Here is a 15,400-nt window from a genome sequence, read left to right as displayed (position 1 = left end):
CCCTCTGATACCTTTTTAAAAGGTACCTCTCTGGGTTACTCTTGCCTACAGTTTGCTAGCGAAGCTACCATGTGGCAGTGAGCAAATAGCAAGGGAAAACCAGAAGTCTGGTAACATAGCAATAACTAAGCAGATCCAAGCTTTCTTCCCCTGCCCCCAAGGATGCAGACACAAACTTTGCTTTGCTTTTCCTCCTCCAGCCCCCAAACTCACAACTCTTTCCCCCTCTACTTTGTGTTGACCATGCTTGCTCATCTTACTTAGATGATGCATTATCGTTCCTGGAAAATGTATATGTGAGGCAACTTGGCTTCCTACGGTTTCTGTATTTTGTACTGGGAGACTAGGTAACTATTGAACTGTTCTCAGTTTCTGTAGGTGTGTGGAGGATACCTGCAAGAGTGTCTAATTCCTCATTCTTCTAGGCCTCTTTACGTGGGGTTGGGAATTCTCCAGGTCTTTGAGTCCCTGTTTCCCCTCCAGGCTTCTTGTGTGATTGCCACCAGTCCTTCCAACCAAGGAATACTGGACAGGGGTCCTTTTGGAACTCATCCATTCTGTTCTTTAATCAGCCAGAGAGGTCATTTTGCTGCCTGCTGTATACCTCCACAAAGAGACAGTCCCAGGGGATCAGATGGAATCAGGAGCATTGGTAACATTCACTGTCTTCTAGCAGAGAAAAATCTTTCGTGAATTCTTGGGGGTGGGAATGGAGATGGGGACATTTTAGTGGGATTCTGGTTGGCTTTGTGGTATGGACAATTCCCATCACTACTCAACATGTGCAGTTTGGAGGATAAAACCCTTAATGTGGTGGAACATCCTGCCCTGAAACTTTCTGGCTTGTGAGGAGAATGTGGATGAAAGGTGTGTTCTTTAACTGGTCTCTGGTGATTGACTGTGTGCTGCTCATCCACTCATTGCTTCCTGGGAGGTTCCCCTCTTTGAACCCCCCCAAGTCTCAACATCCTGTCTTATTCCTTCACAATAGTTCTCCTCGGATGGAGTTAAGAAACAGGGCAAGCCAAGGAGGCTGAAAGCTGGATCAGTGCCTAGGAAGTGTCTAGAATCTTCCGGAAAGCAGAGCCTCACAGAGCTGTGTTGGTGCTGGAGTAAATGAGAAGAGTGCTGTCTCTATCTGAAGAGATCAGTAGGAACCAGGCAGATTCACCAAGCCAGTTAATTATATAGAATCATCCCCTCCTCCTTTGCTGGAAAAAATAGGTTTTGAACGCAGCTGAGTCATCTTGCTTTTGACTGTATCTGCTGGCAAATCAGAGCCAGCCACAAAATATACATACTAAACCTTAGCTTCCAAGCATCTCATTTCTGAGCATAAACCTGCTCTTTTCCGTCCCCTAAGGGCAGCCACTTAGCATCATATATGAGTGTGGAGGAACTCTTTTCCCCCATTCCCAGCACTGTGACCTGACCTGTAAATGACCCATGACATTTATATCCCCACTTAGATCAAAGACTTTACTTAGCTTGGACAAAGGGTCAATTGTATTACCTGCACACAGACCACTCTGAGAAACTGGGGATATTAGTTTCCCCCAATAAAGTTGGGTCAAGAGAGGACTCAGCTGGTCTTACTCCCCAGCTTTTGAGGTCTGGAAATACCTATTTTCTTCAGGTTCCTATGCGGTGTCCATCACCATGGTATCTGAGCACAGTAGAAGGTGCAGTGCTGTGCAGCCAGAGACAAAAGCTTCTATGTCCTCAGCTCCGTTTCCCATTTGGCAGAAATACGGTGCCTTCTGTTTTGAAGGTGTCTCCCTTTTTGAAGAGTGAGTCTGTGGTGTCTTATCAGTGGGAGTGAAATAATACCATGCAGCTCTGCTGGCATATGCGCCAACTGTGTGTGTGTGTGTGTTATGCATCCCTCTGCCGCTGTCTTAACCATATATGCTAGAGCTGTTCTCTCTCTCCTGGAAATTTTGCAACCCTCCTTCTACTGTTAGAAGTGACACACACAATAGTTTCCAGGGAGAAGGTCTCAACATCCCTTATGGAGCCTTTATATTTCCATCCACTTCTAATCCCTCCTGACCCCATGTCCCATCTGGCTGCTGCCTTTCTGGCTAAGGAGGAACATTCATGAGTCACTTCAGAGGCCATCACAGGGTTGGAAAGATCATTGTTGAGTGATATCAGGCACTTCTTAACCTCCTTCCCAAGTGGCTGAGGATAGGATCGCTGACATCACACTTTTTAGCCTAACATTTTTGAATAGTTTAGTGTAGGCTTTAACACATGCTAAAATCTGGGAACTTCACTAGACTTTAACTCTGCCAGTTGAGCATATGTGTGGACATGGCCTTTAATTAGTCTGTTCAGACATGCTAGCTAATGTTTGTGGACGTCACACCTTTAAATCCTAGTCTAGACAAGGCCTGAAAGCACCTGGGCAGTGCAGATGATTCAGAATGAGCCCAGCTGCACTCAAAAGGGCTCAGTCAATGGGTAAAACTGAAGAGGTCCAATCCTGCTTGCATTACACATGTGTGAAGTGTTGTGCTCCTTGATGGGCCCACTTGTGAGCAAGCCTAGTAAGATTTGGCCCAAGAGCCAATTGTGGGAGGTGCCTTCCTCTTTCCTGCTCCCCTCACTGTGGTAAATCCTGGAAGACTTTCTCTTCTTCAGTGTTACTGAGCTGGGGATTCCTCACAGCACATAGGTCTCCCACTTCTATCAAACTAGCCCTGTTCCCACTAGCAGATAGGCTATGGGGAACGGGAGGAATGTTGGAATCGTAAGGCCCTGTCTATATGTACAACACTATAGTGGCACAGCTGTACTGATACAGTCGTGTTGCTGCAGCATGTCTGGTGAAGACACTCTTTGCTGATGGGAGAGCGCTCTTCCATTGGCAAAATGAAGCTGCTGCCGCTCAGAGGTGGTTATGTTGGCAGGAGAAGCTCTTCCGCTGACAGAGCGCTGTGCACAGGTTGGTGTAACTTACGTTGCTCGGGGGAGTGGTTTTTTGACATAAGTTATGCCAACATAGGCTGTAGTGTAGGCATAGCCTTACTTCCTGCTCCACGGATGTGAGCCCTGAACTTGCTTTGCCAGCTGTAAAACAGGATTGTGATGCTGGCATGGCAACTTCTCTTTGGCCTGGCCCTCACTGGGTGGGTGGGTGGGGGGGATCGATCTAAGTTATGCAACTTCAGCTACGTGAATAATGTAGCTGAAGTCGACGTACTTAGACCTACTCACCGCGGTGTCCTCACTGTGGTGAGTCGACTGCTGCTGCTCCCCCGTTGACTCCGCCTGCGCCTCTCGCGGTGGTGGAGTACAGGAGTCCACGGGAGAGCACTTGGGGCTCGATTTATTGCGTCTAGACTAGACACGATAAATCAACCCCCGCTGGATCAATCACTGCCCACCGATCCTGTCGGGTAGTATAGATGCCAGACATCCCTATGTGCTGATATATAATCAGACCATTCAGTTTGCTGAACATTCTTCATACTTTGTCTGGAAATGGAGGGGAAGTAGCAAAAAAATGATGATTTTGCAGAGATTCTTGAGGTTAACTTTTCTCCAAGATGAAGGGGCTGGTCTCACTCCTCAGGCTGGATTGCCTGGACTTTACAGCTCTCTAGCCCAAATTCTAAGTGACACCATTTCATTCATGCAGTGGGACAGTAACCCTGCAGTGACCCTTCCATTCCAACAGTGTTGTAAGAGACTCCAGCTCTGTTTCAGGACTCTGCCATTGTGGGATATTGCCAGTGAGTGTGTCCTAAGGCTACGTTGCAAATCGTAAGAGGCAAAGTCCAAGAGCACAGTTTAAAAATAATCGTTACAAGCAGCAGAATGGCAGATTGTCATTCTGTTCTGCTCTGCCAAGTCTTGGGTTCTGATAAATGAATGTTTTTTTTGTTTTTTTTTTTTAAATCTGTAGTTTGCTAGTTGAAATAGACTAAATTTTCCTTTAAAGGATATTGCCCAGTTTCTTTTTATAGTTCCATTGTTTGTAATACCCTCCTAGAAGCCTAAAAGTAAACTTTCCCTGCCAAATCTAGTTTTCATCTGTTAAGCAAACAGAGATTTTCATTTTAAGGCAGCTGCAGTTAACATGTTTTGTGATATTGGTGAATAATTTATGTCATCCCCTCATTGCTTCTTTCATTTGTACAATCCCATTCTCCTCAATTCTGTTAGAACTCCTCTCAGGTTATAGTTTTTAAATAGTAAACTGCTGTTGCAGAGCACAAAACAAAACTCTGTGTATTCTACAGAAATGATGAGGGTTTTTTTGTTTTTCTTAGATTTCACTGTAGCATAATGATATTTTTGGGTTGTGTGTGCATGGGAAGAATCCCACAAAACTAGTGTCCGGATTAGGTGTGTTGTTGCAAATTACATATGCACTGTGTGTGTGTGCGCACGCGTGCACACAAAGTTACCTTGAGTATTGCTGCAAGCTGGGTAAATGCCCATGCAGATGTCTGTAACTACCTGATTTGCATATATAGTTACCCAGGTACTTTAAAAAAGTACTGGATTGGCATGCAAAACACATGCACAAATTTGCCTGAAAGTCTGGCCCTTGATGTTTACAATTCATAGGAGTTTTCCCCATGTTGACCTAAAAATGATTTTTAAGGTAAATTATGTTTGGGTCTAAAGCCCAGACTCTTTAAAGCTTAGAAGGTCTCTTTTCTGCAAGGCAGTCCTAGAGCTTCTATCATATACAGTGAACCAGCTACTAGTAACTTCATTTGCCAAATAAAATGTGCATAACACTAATCTGAAACCAGATCTAGAATATTAAAGAAGAAGTGACTTCCTTGAACCAAGGGACTGCTGATCTAAAGAACCACAATAACTTATCAGTTGCTCAAATGTTCTGAACAGAAGATGCCATCTGCAGAAACTGAAGTGGCAGCCTGGAGACTTTGTGCCCCTTGAACTTTGAAATAAAGAGTTTGTGGTTCAAACTTAGTCAGTTGGATAGCATCCATAGTCACCATGTATAGTTGGATTATTTTTGAACCATATTGGCTGCGTAGCTTTAAAAGGGCATTGGAAGTCCTACAATCCTCGAGAGAATGACCACATTTACTTGGGGTATGGCTGGAATGTCCTATGAGGAAAGATTTAAGGAGGTGGGTATGCTTAGTCTGGGGAAATATGTGGTTGAACAATGACTTATTGGTAAGGAATCCATCCAGGGGTCACACAGAAAACTAGGATTTTCATTATAGAATAAAAACTGGGAAAGCAGAGGGTTCGATCCTCCATGTTAGGAAAACTTCTTCACTCAAGGGGTTACTGCTGGCAGGCAGGCTGATCCTGGTAAAGGGCAAGGGGTGGCTCAAAGGTCCTTTCCATCACAACTTCCTAGAAGGTCCCTTAGCAACTTCCTGTGTTGCCTTCAGCTGTGGTGTCATTGCAAAATGTGACATTTCTTTTCAATAGGCTGTGATGCTGCTCTTTTCCTGTTAGTCGTGGTCTCAAGGCAAAACATTTGAAACCATTGGAGCACCGGCTTCCCCCAAAGTTCACGGGGGTTTGGACCCGTCTTTACTCTCTGTCCTAGTCTGTTGTGTGGTGTTAAATAGCTGCTATGTCCCACTACAGTGATCTCTCCATGTCCTTACCTGCTTTCCCCCTAGGGACTGGGGCTTAATTAATGTTTGTGAAGCATTTTTGGGTCCTGAAAAACACCATAGAAATGCAAAGTACTACTAGTTTTGTTTCTCTGTCTGTATATCTTAACACTGACTACCTAAAATACCCTAGCACAACAAAACTGTAAAGGACCAAATTCTGCCTGTGGTTGCATAGGGTATGTATACGCTGCAATCAGGGGGTTTAATTGCAGCACATGTAGGAATACCTGGGCTAGCTTTGATTAAGCTAGCTTGCTAAATATAGCCATGTAACTGCAGCAGCACTGGGCTAGTTCCCCAGGTATCTGTACTCGGGTGGCTAGTTTCTGCTGCTGCTGCTTCTGCTGTCACTGTCACATTGCTATTTTTAGCAAGCCACCTCAGTCAGAGACCTACCCTTTGGAAGTTAATGGGAAAGCTCTGTGCTTGGGTCTAAAAACAGAAGTAGTCAGTAGCTTTCATGTTAAATTGCAGTTACAAAATTCTTTGAAAGAGATAAGGACATTAGATCTTTGAATCAAGGGTCCTGCACAGTCTTTCTTTTGAGAGGGGAGCTCTCTTTTATCTGTTCCATGTAGCACTGGGAAATGGGGAAACAAGAGAACCCATATGTTTGACCTTCCGTGTGACTCGTAGCAAAGTTTGACCTTCCGGGTGCATGTGTCTTGGGACCGAGGAATCTTTGCCTAAAGGGTGAGGGAAGCCCAGGAAGCGGGGTCTCTGATCACAGTACGGGTGCATATGCTTTTCAGACCAGCTGTTCCTTTTCCTTTCACTCAGATAATGCCTCGCCCCATCTGATTTATAAAGTAGCAAAATGTGGAGATCTGGCACCCCTTGGGAGTTGGAACAGGGGTGAATCCAAGCAATTAAAAGTGTTTGATATGTATAGTCCAGCAGACTCCAGGGCAAGTGGGCAATTAGATTGCTTTCTCTTGTTGGCATGCTGGGGTACTACTCTATCCATCCTCATCTCACTGTCTCCTCCTACTTCTTACTGTGCCCATCTTCATCCCATGGTCTCCTGACTTCTCCCTACTCCACTATCCAGCAGCATTAATGCTGCTGTTTCTATCTCTATCTGTCTCTAAATTAAACATGAACGTGGAGGATCAAGATGCCCTGCAGTTGTTGCTGGAAAGTATTCCTCTCTTTCCCCCCGCTCCCCACTGGTGCTGTCTTTGCCGACTGAACCAGAACGTCTGTGCTTCTCGCTTGCTTGGCTCGTGAAACAGGCTGTGCAGGCGCAAGGGAATAGCAAAACTTTCAAAGCCAGCCAAGCATGCCAGTAAATGGAGCTGTCAGATTGTCTCCCCTCTCCTGGCCTGACACTGGCCCAGAGAGGCATCTGATGGGCTTCTCAACTGTCCTGCAGCATGAAAGCTAGAGAGATCTCCACTTTCCCCTCCACAGCCCTGCACTCCTGCTGTGGAAAAGGGCTCGGAGACCAGTGGACAGGGGCCAAAAGCAAGCAGCACACAGCCAAGAATTTTCTTTGTTTCCAGTCACCTCCCGTCTCTTTCTTTTCCTCTTATAATTTTCCTCCTCCTTCATCTTTTCTATTAACCCCTGCTCTGTTTTGGTCAGTTCTCTCAGCTGGTTTGGTTCCCCTGCCCCTTTGGATTATTTCTCCCCACTGCTTTCTAGGAGTGCAGAACAAGTCAACATTCCCAGAGATAAGAGTAGCATTGTCTCCCTGGTGTTTGGGGTGGGGGTGAGGTGGAGGGACTGATGCTTTTCCATCTGCTGGAGAAAGAGATTGTGGAAAAATCTACAGAGAGGTTTATTGTACGTAGTGTCTCTCTGGACATAGGACCACACAGGCTCAAACCCATTTGAAATCACTCTGCAGACAGCTTCTCTCTGATGGAGGTTGTTATATCTGGCTTTGTGTTAGTAACCGTGCTGAGTGTCTGTGGACTGACACTCTTACCAGTGAAGGGTCAGCAGCACCAAACTTCCTAGGAGCCCAACCCAGGAAATTATATCCCAGGTGTCAACAACATTTTCCTGTTTTGTGATGTAAATGATTACTATGCCTCTTGAGTGGCATGGGATCAATTTGGAGGGATTCTACATTTGGCAGCCAGTACTACGATACTGTGACAAATCTGCGGCCACCTATGACTTCACAGTGTGCCTCGCAGTACAGAGCATGGCCACTCAGAACTTCACAGCAGCTGCAGGGAGAGAACATTCTTCTCCCTGCTTGAAACACACAGGCCCCTATCACTTGAACTCAGGAAGAATCTCCATTAGCAGCATAAGGGCTATGACTCACAGCTGAGCAGCACTGGTTCTGTGCAGTAAAGGGCAAAAGCCTACTTACACACTGTCCAGTTTGTTCATTATAGTATGGAAGCACTACATTGTAAGAGTCTTGACGGGGGAGGAAGGAAATAGTCACAAGAAACCTCTACTAAGGGCTTTTCTTTACTGCAACGGGTAGCTTAAGTTAGTGCACTTAAGTTACTCCACTCCAGCTAGCTACTGTGAGAGCAACCACACTGGAGAAACTACATTGGAGCTACTTGGTGATTGGATTAGCAGCTGATGAGTTGTAACTCAAGCTGCTGCGTCCCTACTGCATTACTTGCTCCAGCTCCGCACCACCCCAGCTTCAAACCCCATGGGCCAGCTAGCTCCAACTAGAGATTGTTTGTGTGTGGATGGGAGTCAGGTTAGGGGCAAAACTAGAGTTCTACCATCCGCTAACAATGCAGTGAAGATATGCCCTAAACCTCTCTAACAGATGAGGGAGGAAATACAGTGCTTTGCATTTGGATCTGACTGTAGGAGTTTGGGGGTGTGAGGTGAGATGTGAGGTTATTCTGGTACCATGTGTGGTGCTCAGGGCCAAGTGATCTCTGGTTTCTGGTGCTGATGGGATTACTCTGGGATGCACACATGAGGTAGTGAACACTGTCTCCTATAGATGCAGCTGCAGGTCATTGATGTAGAGTGCTAGTCACTTGGACACTGGGATATCTCAGTGATGGGCACAGTATAAGAGATGGAGTAGATTGCGTATTTCTGCTGGGTCATTCTCAACAAGTGTCTTCTCCATTAGTAACTGCGTGTGGCTCTAATAATAGGTGAAGTATCTTTGCCTCTCTCTGAAGAAACCGAGGATTGTGCCCAAATGGGAGCGTAGATGAGGGACACCTAGTTAACTCGTCGGCATCTTGACATGAGCCAGATGATCACACCCAGCATGCATAGAGCAGATCTTAATCCTGCATTTCTATATAGGGACATAGTGAAGATTCCATCCAAGTGGGCTGGTCCTGTTCCCCTCTGAGACTTGTAGTATGAGTTTAGGAACACTAGAACTTCCTAAGATGCAGCTACCCCGAGGCTATGTTTTGGCCCACCGTGGCACAGGTGAGTTTTACAAGTTGGGGATGTGGGCTTTATGGAAAGCAGGACTCAACCTGAATCCTGTAGGGAGCCATGTCTGTAGCTACCTGACTCTTGGGCACTGTCTAAGAAAGGTACCTCTAAGGGAGAATTCTTGTTACTGGTGCTGTATGTTCTATTGTGACTTCTGTCTTTTGGCTCAATGCTTGAGGGATAAAGCCTGATACGTGATGTATGTGCTTTATATCCCCTTTTCAGGCTTAGGTGAGGACACCAGCAGAGACTCCTAGAGTCAAATGTAATACGTAGTGACCCCAGTGAATGAGTGGTTTGGTGTTTTGAGGAGGGACTTGGGAATCAAGATTCCTTGGCTCTATTTTTCATTCAGTCACTGACTCATTAAATGACCTTAAGCAAGTCACTTAAACTGCCTGCCTCTGTTTATAAATTGGGGAAGGGTGCCTCAGGCAAAATGTGAGACTTAATGTTTGTAAAGTGCTTTATGGTCTTCAACCACTTCAGGAGTTCAAGGAATATTAATTATCAAATGTGTAGTTTCTGGCAATGCAAAGATCCAGCTCCAGCTGTCTCTAAAATAATAATCCCAGTTTCAGACAATACTCCCTGGACATTTAATTTCTTCGAGCATGGGGCTGGGGGGTGGAATCTGGGCTGAACATGCCATGAAGAGACAAAATTTGAACTGAATTCCTGGTCAAATGCTAAACCCCCCATTCTCAGAGATGTGCTGGACTTTGGGATTGCTTGGCTGCTTCTGATGTTTTCCTTTGGGATTTTCATAGTTCCATCCATTCTGCTTTTCTGATGATTCTGTGGCATTTGGAGTCGGCTGATGAAGTTCTCAGTTATATATGTGATGCTACTTCTGGTGGATACCATTGTCAGCAGACCTAGCTAAGGTTTTCCTCATCCTTGCTGTATGCTCCCATTGGTGGGGGGGGGGGGGGGTAGGGTAGGGTATGGATCTCCCTCTGGGTTGGAGGAAGGCATTTGATTCACTGTAACTTGCCAGCATGTTTCCCCTCCAGTTGCCAGAGTAATTTCTAACATGATAATTGACTGGCAGCTTTCATTGACAGCTCTGTTACGGTTGGCCAAATGCCCTTTGCATCTCTCTAGCAACTTGTCATTTTTGGCAGTTCTTCTTTATTTTTTTTTGGTCCCACTTTCTACTGGCAGGTTCTCATTTTTGAGCTCCACCTGGAGGAATACAGAGGGGTGGAAGGGATTGTGTGTGATATGCAGGAGGTCATATGAGAGCGCCTCTGTAGGGAACAATCCTGCACTGGTCAATAGGATGCACAAGATGACCTAATAGGTCTTTGTCCATCTCTCGCTTCTTTGATCAGTTGGAGTAGGCTTGATATGTGCAGAAATGTCTGTTAGCTGGAAATACTGCCTGCCTCTCACCAGTCTTGTTCACTAACTTTTAAAAAGTTGGTACCCCTAACTCTGTGCTCAGTGGGAGGTTTGGGGGAGCCAAGTCACAGGTGTGATTGTCAGAGGGACCAGAATTTCATGTTTCTCTCACTCCATTTTGTGTAAAGGATTATTTAGCTTTCAGCACACAAAGGAATGAGCAAGTGGAAGGTCTGATTAGTTAGGCAAGGGTCTAGCTGAGCTTTGTTCTGTAAGGCTCGCATTGCAACTTCTGAACCCTTCGCAGCCCAGCAAAATCAACATGGAGCTGGAGGGAAGACCTACTCCCCTGTCTTTGGAATGGGTAGTATATCTGAAAAGACAGTCCATGCTGCCTCTACTTTAGAATGGATCTGAGGCCATGAACCATCTTGAGCCTAGAGGTCTCTTCTCTTTATTCATATATGGTGTGTGAGGTGAGCATGATGCTGTGCACCCACACCATCTGTTCCTCGTCAGGGCAAGGTCCCTGCCAGGAGTTGTGTTTTTACAGATCTCAGGAGCACAGCCTAGAAGATCTTTTGCTCTCTTATAGGTCTTGGGGTCCAATTAAGCTGTGGTGTCAGAGGGCACAACTCTCAAAGTCCTGCTTACTTATGCCAACCCTAGATTTTTGTGCCTGAGCATCAAACTTAATTGACGTTTAACACAGCTGATGTATACAGCAGCCTGGATGGGAGAGTGGTGCTGGCACTTTCTAGCGATACTGGGTTGGGAGTGAGGAAGAATAAGGAATCCTTTTTCTAAGAAAGAGGAACTGTCAGTTCCTAGGTTTCACAGCATCTGCTAGTTTCTCTCTCCTGTGCACACCCTGCTGTTGGCCTGGGAAGGCCTGTAAATATTTAGACCACTGGGACTGTTAGTCTTGGCTGCTGGCCATTGCACGTGATGGTGTTGCAGCCCCCTTCTGGCTTCTTCGCTGTTTGCTCTTGTCTCCCCACCCCTCTAGGAAATGAGCAAGTTGGAAATGAGCTTTGACTTTCCCCCCTCCTCTCTGCTGCTTAGCTCAGCTGTGCTTGTCACTCTGGGATGGAGCACTTTGGGTGGGTGCAGAGAAATAGGGGAGAGCTGGTTGGAGTGCCAGTAGGACCGCTCCTTGAGGAGCCTCTGTTCCATTGGAAAAGGGGTAATGCTAGTTTTGGTATCCTGTTTCCATAGGATCATAGAAATTGTGTCTGGAGAAGATCTATTAAGTAATTCTGTCCACCTCTGAACACCAACGAGCGAGGGCAGGGCTGTCCCACTGAACACTTTTCCACTGAGTTGAGTTGTCCGCTTCCCTCACCTCTGTTCCTCACATGGTGCTGTTCGGACTGGGCTTAGGGTGGCTTCACTGTGGATGAGATTGAATCCACTTAGGCTTCTCCTTACAGGAGCTGGGCCACTGAATTCTGTGGACCCAGAACTTGCACCCTCTGTCCAGCACCAGCCACCTCCCATTACAGAAAGCTCTTCCAGTTGGATGATGTACACTGGTGGGAGGTGCTACACCAACACCGTTTTGCCCTAAACTGTGGGTTTTCGAGTGAGATATTTTTCAAAGGTATTTTGGCACTTGGTGGGATTTTTCAGAAGTGCTTAAGCAGGGTAGATTCTGAACTGGCATTCATTTCAATTGGAGTTTTGCAAATCCTATTAGGTGCCTAAAAACCTTTTGAAAGTCTGGTCCTTAGTGGCCCCAGTACCATAAGGGACAGCTGGTCTGGTTTTCTTGTCCTCTGGGCCAGCAGGGGCTAGTATATATAGATGCTGAGCATAGCCCACGGGAGGGGTATAAGGTGGGCTCTGAAGAGAGTAACATGCATTTGTCAGCAACATGGGACCCCTGGCATGAAGGGGGGAATATTCACAAGGGAAGAGCTCTAAAGCCTTCTCCCTGCTGGGAAGCTGATGAAACAGCGTTTTCCACAGATATTTAGAATTTGCTTTTTCTGCAGATTGTTGGTTGAGCTGGGGGCAGGGGGTGCCATGTAGGACTGTCCTGCTGTTAAATGGAATGTGTAAACCAGTTATACAGGTATTCCAGTAAGACTAGCACCTAAACGAAATGAGTGAAATGGGGAGTAAAGGAAGAATATTCCTACCCTCTTGATTGCAAAGCCATCAGCGCCCTCACCCAACCAAACCTCTTGGCTTATCTCCCCTCTGAGTTTTAAATTCACTTGGGCTCTAGTAAATCGCTTTGCACAAGCTGATTAACATCCCAGTGTAATAAACTGTTGACGCCAAAATGAAGGCAGGCTAGGAATAAACAATGGAGGAAAAATTGGCTTTTCTTCCTGCCCCACTGGCAGGCTTTCTCCAGGCAGGCAGCCAGCAGTGATATAACCCTGTGAAATGCTATGGAATGGATGTGAGCTGGGATATTAGCAGAGCCGCCAACCTAAATGATGTCATACTGGCTGCCTTGCAGACCCTGGTGGGAAGCTAAGAGCAGCTTGGAAGTGCCCTGGAGGAGGCTTAACGCTTTACTGGCTAGAAAGATGTATGCTGTGTTCTGATTTTGTTCAAGTTGGCTGGCACTGACCAGTGAAAGGTGCTCTCTGGTGGCTGGTGGGCTGGAACTGAGAGTTGTATGGGGAAAGCACTCTTTTCCTTGGTTGTGGGGAGAGACCTGCACAAAGGATTACCTAGGCTTTGGTCAACTTAGGTTTACAATCTGTATCCATTAAGACTTTTATCGCTGTCACAGATGCTGCATTCTAGGGCCACTCGGCGCTTTGTGGTATCACCAGAAGTGGTGCCCATAACACTCTACCCAATTCATTACAGTGTATAAAGTGAGGCGGGAAGGAGAAGTAGGTTAAATTTTGGGATGATCATCTGTGTCTTTTCTTAAAAAATGTGCTGGAGTGAAGTCCCATATCCAGAGAACAGGAAGATGATTCCTCACATGGCATCTCCTTTAATCTTGATTTGAAGACATCACCCTTAAGAATACTCAGCTCTTCTCGATCTCCTTTATGATCTCTTGGCTTTAGCTAGTCTTACATTGACAATCCAGTCTGAGATGCTGGATGAATTTTATTCCTAGATTGGATGCCATAGTATCCGGACACCCAAGCATATGTGATGGACAAAATAGTTAGGTGTTTCTCTTTCCCCTGGTCTTAGCTTCAGGTTCTAGTAGTGACACTGGATGCTGGTCAGATTGCATTCTGGAGAAATGGATGGCTCTGTGGTGAAAAATTTAAAAATGTAATGGATTATATTTTAATTCAGTTATACTTGAGCCATGTTCTTGCCAAAGCATCATCTAAAGTTTTATCGCTTCTGTTAACCTTGGTCTTCCAAAAGTTGTCCTCATCTTTTGTTGGGTGGGTTTTTGAATTTCTGGCAGCATAAATGTGAGCATATGTTGAAGGGGGTTGGGGAGGGAAAAGTGACCTTGCTTTTGGCCACGGTATTGCAAAGTTTGCAATACCAAGAGCTACGCTGGCACTTTGTCAGGAGCCCAAGGATCATCTTCTATTTTGTGTGAAATATATAAAGTACTAAATAACAAATCATCACCTAATTCTATTATTTGTCTGCCTTCAGCCACAGCAGATGAATCACAATTGCTTATTTTTGCATTCATTACCAATTAAAAACCCGTGGTTCATCACCAGCACTTTGAATAACCTACAATTATAGGAATTAATTACAGATTGCTTTATAGAACAGGAAGATAACTGACCTAAAACAAGTTAAAAGTAAACCAACCTCAAGGCATTCAGAGCCATTAGAGGAAATGCAGAGCGATCTCTGAACTTGCTGGGATCGTAAGAACTCAACAGGCTACAACTCTGTGCTGTGCCACGTATTCTGTACCAGTGCACATTCACAGAATTTATGTCCCCCCCCCCCACAGATTTATTTGCTTGCCTGCAGAGAAATGGCTTTCTGATGGGGAAGCAAAGGGAGGCCACAAGAGTGGTCATGCGACCCTCCCCAGGAGTATGTTTTGGGTGCCCAGGGCAGCCACCAGAGAGGTAAATCACTGTGGGGCAGGAGGCAAGATTGGGGAAGACCCAGCTGGTGGCTCCTACCCTGCGCTGGGCTCAGCTGCTAGTCCCGGCTGGTCTGGGGAGGACAGGACTTCCTTTTCCCTTGCACGGCATCCAGGGCTGGGTCAGACCCACCCCCAGATTTCTCTCCTGGCTGCAGAAAGCTCTGCAAGCTCTCTTCCCCCGCCCCACTTCCTGCACCCATTGCTCCTCAGCTGCAGGGAGAGGGATTCCTGTACAGGGAGCTGCCCAACCCCCATGCAACCAGACCCCCTCATACCCAGACCCTCCTGCCAAGCCTCACCCCCCACCAATGAGCCCCACTCTCCCTGCACCTGGATCCCCACCCTACTGAGCCCCAACCAGGTACATCTGGAGCCCCACTGAGCCCGCCACACCCAGTCCCCCCCCCATCCAGACTCTCCCTCCCCCCCCCCCCCCAATCTCTCAGCCCCAGCCATCTTCACCTGGAACCTCTTGCAGAGTCCCGTTACTGTTGCACCCAGAACCCCCCAACAAGCCCCTGTGCATATGTATTCCCCCACTGAGCTGCCCACACACAGATTGCCCCACACAGAAACCCTCCACATTAAGCCCCTCCACACTTGGATCCTGCCTTGCTGAGCCTGCCTGCCCACACAGAGGGGCAGGGCCCTCGGGTGTTTCTGGGGCAGGCCAGGTCCTTGCGCTGTGTCAGGGTTGGGTGCAGCCTCACCGCCGAGTCTGTGCCCGGTGCTGGGGAAGCTGCACAGTGATATCCCACGCTCCCCAGTGCTGTGCTTGAGCCTCCACATTTATTTGACAAATAAAATTTACAGTATTTTGCAGAATTTTAAAATATTGTGTGCAGAATTTTTATTTTTTTGGCACAGAATGCCCTCAGGAGTAACCATCTAGTGCACTAAGAATATTTCTTAATATAATTTTGGAACCCATGGGAGCGAGCTTACAGATCAGGAGACTTGGGCTAGTGAGGCTTGGGCT

The 15,400-nt window shown here is 46.5% G+C and overlaps 1 protein-coding gene across 2 annotated transcripts in view; it reads left to right on the top strand.

The window, feature by feature from the left end:
- Positions 1–15,400, top strand: part of SH3PXD2B (SH3 and PX domains 2B) — a 119,647-nt gene that overhangs the window by 4,544 nt on the left and 99,703 nt on the right. The window lies entirely within an intron of this gene.

Source organism: Lepidochelys kempii, chromosome 8 (genome assembly GCF_965140285.1).
Source record: "Lepidochelys kempii isolate rLepKem1 chromosome 8, rLepKem1.hap1, whole genome shotgun sequence".
Lineage (NCBI taxonomy): Eukaryota > Metazoa > Chordata > Testudines > Cheloniidae > Lepidochelys > Lepidochelys kempii.
This window is presented reverse-complemented; position numbering and strand designations above follow the sequence as displayed.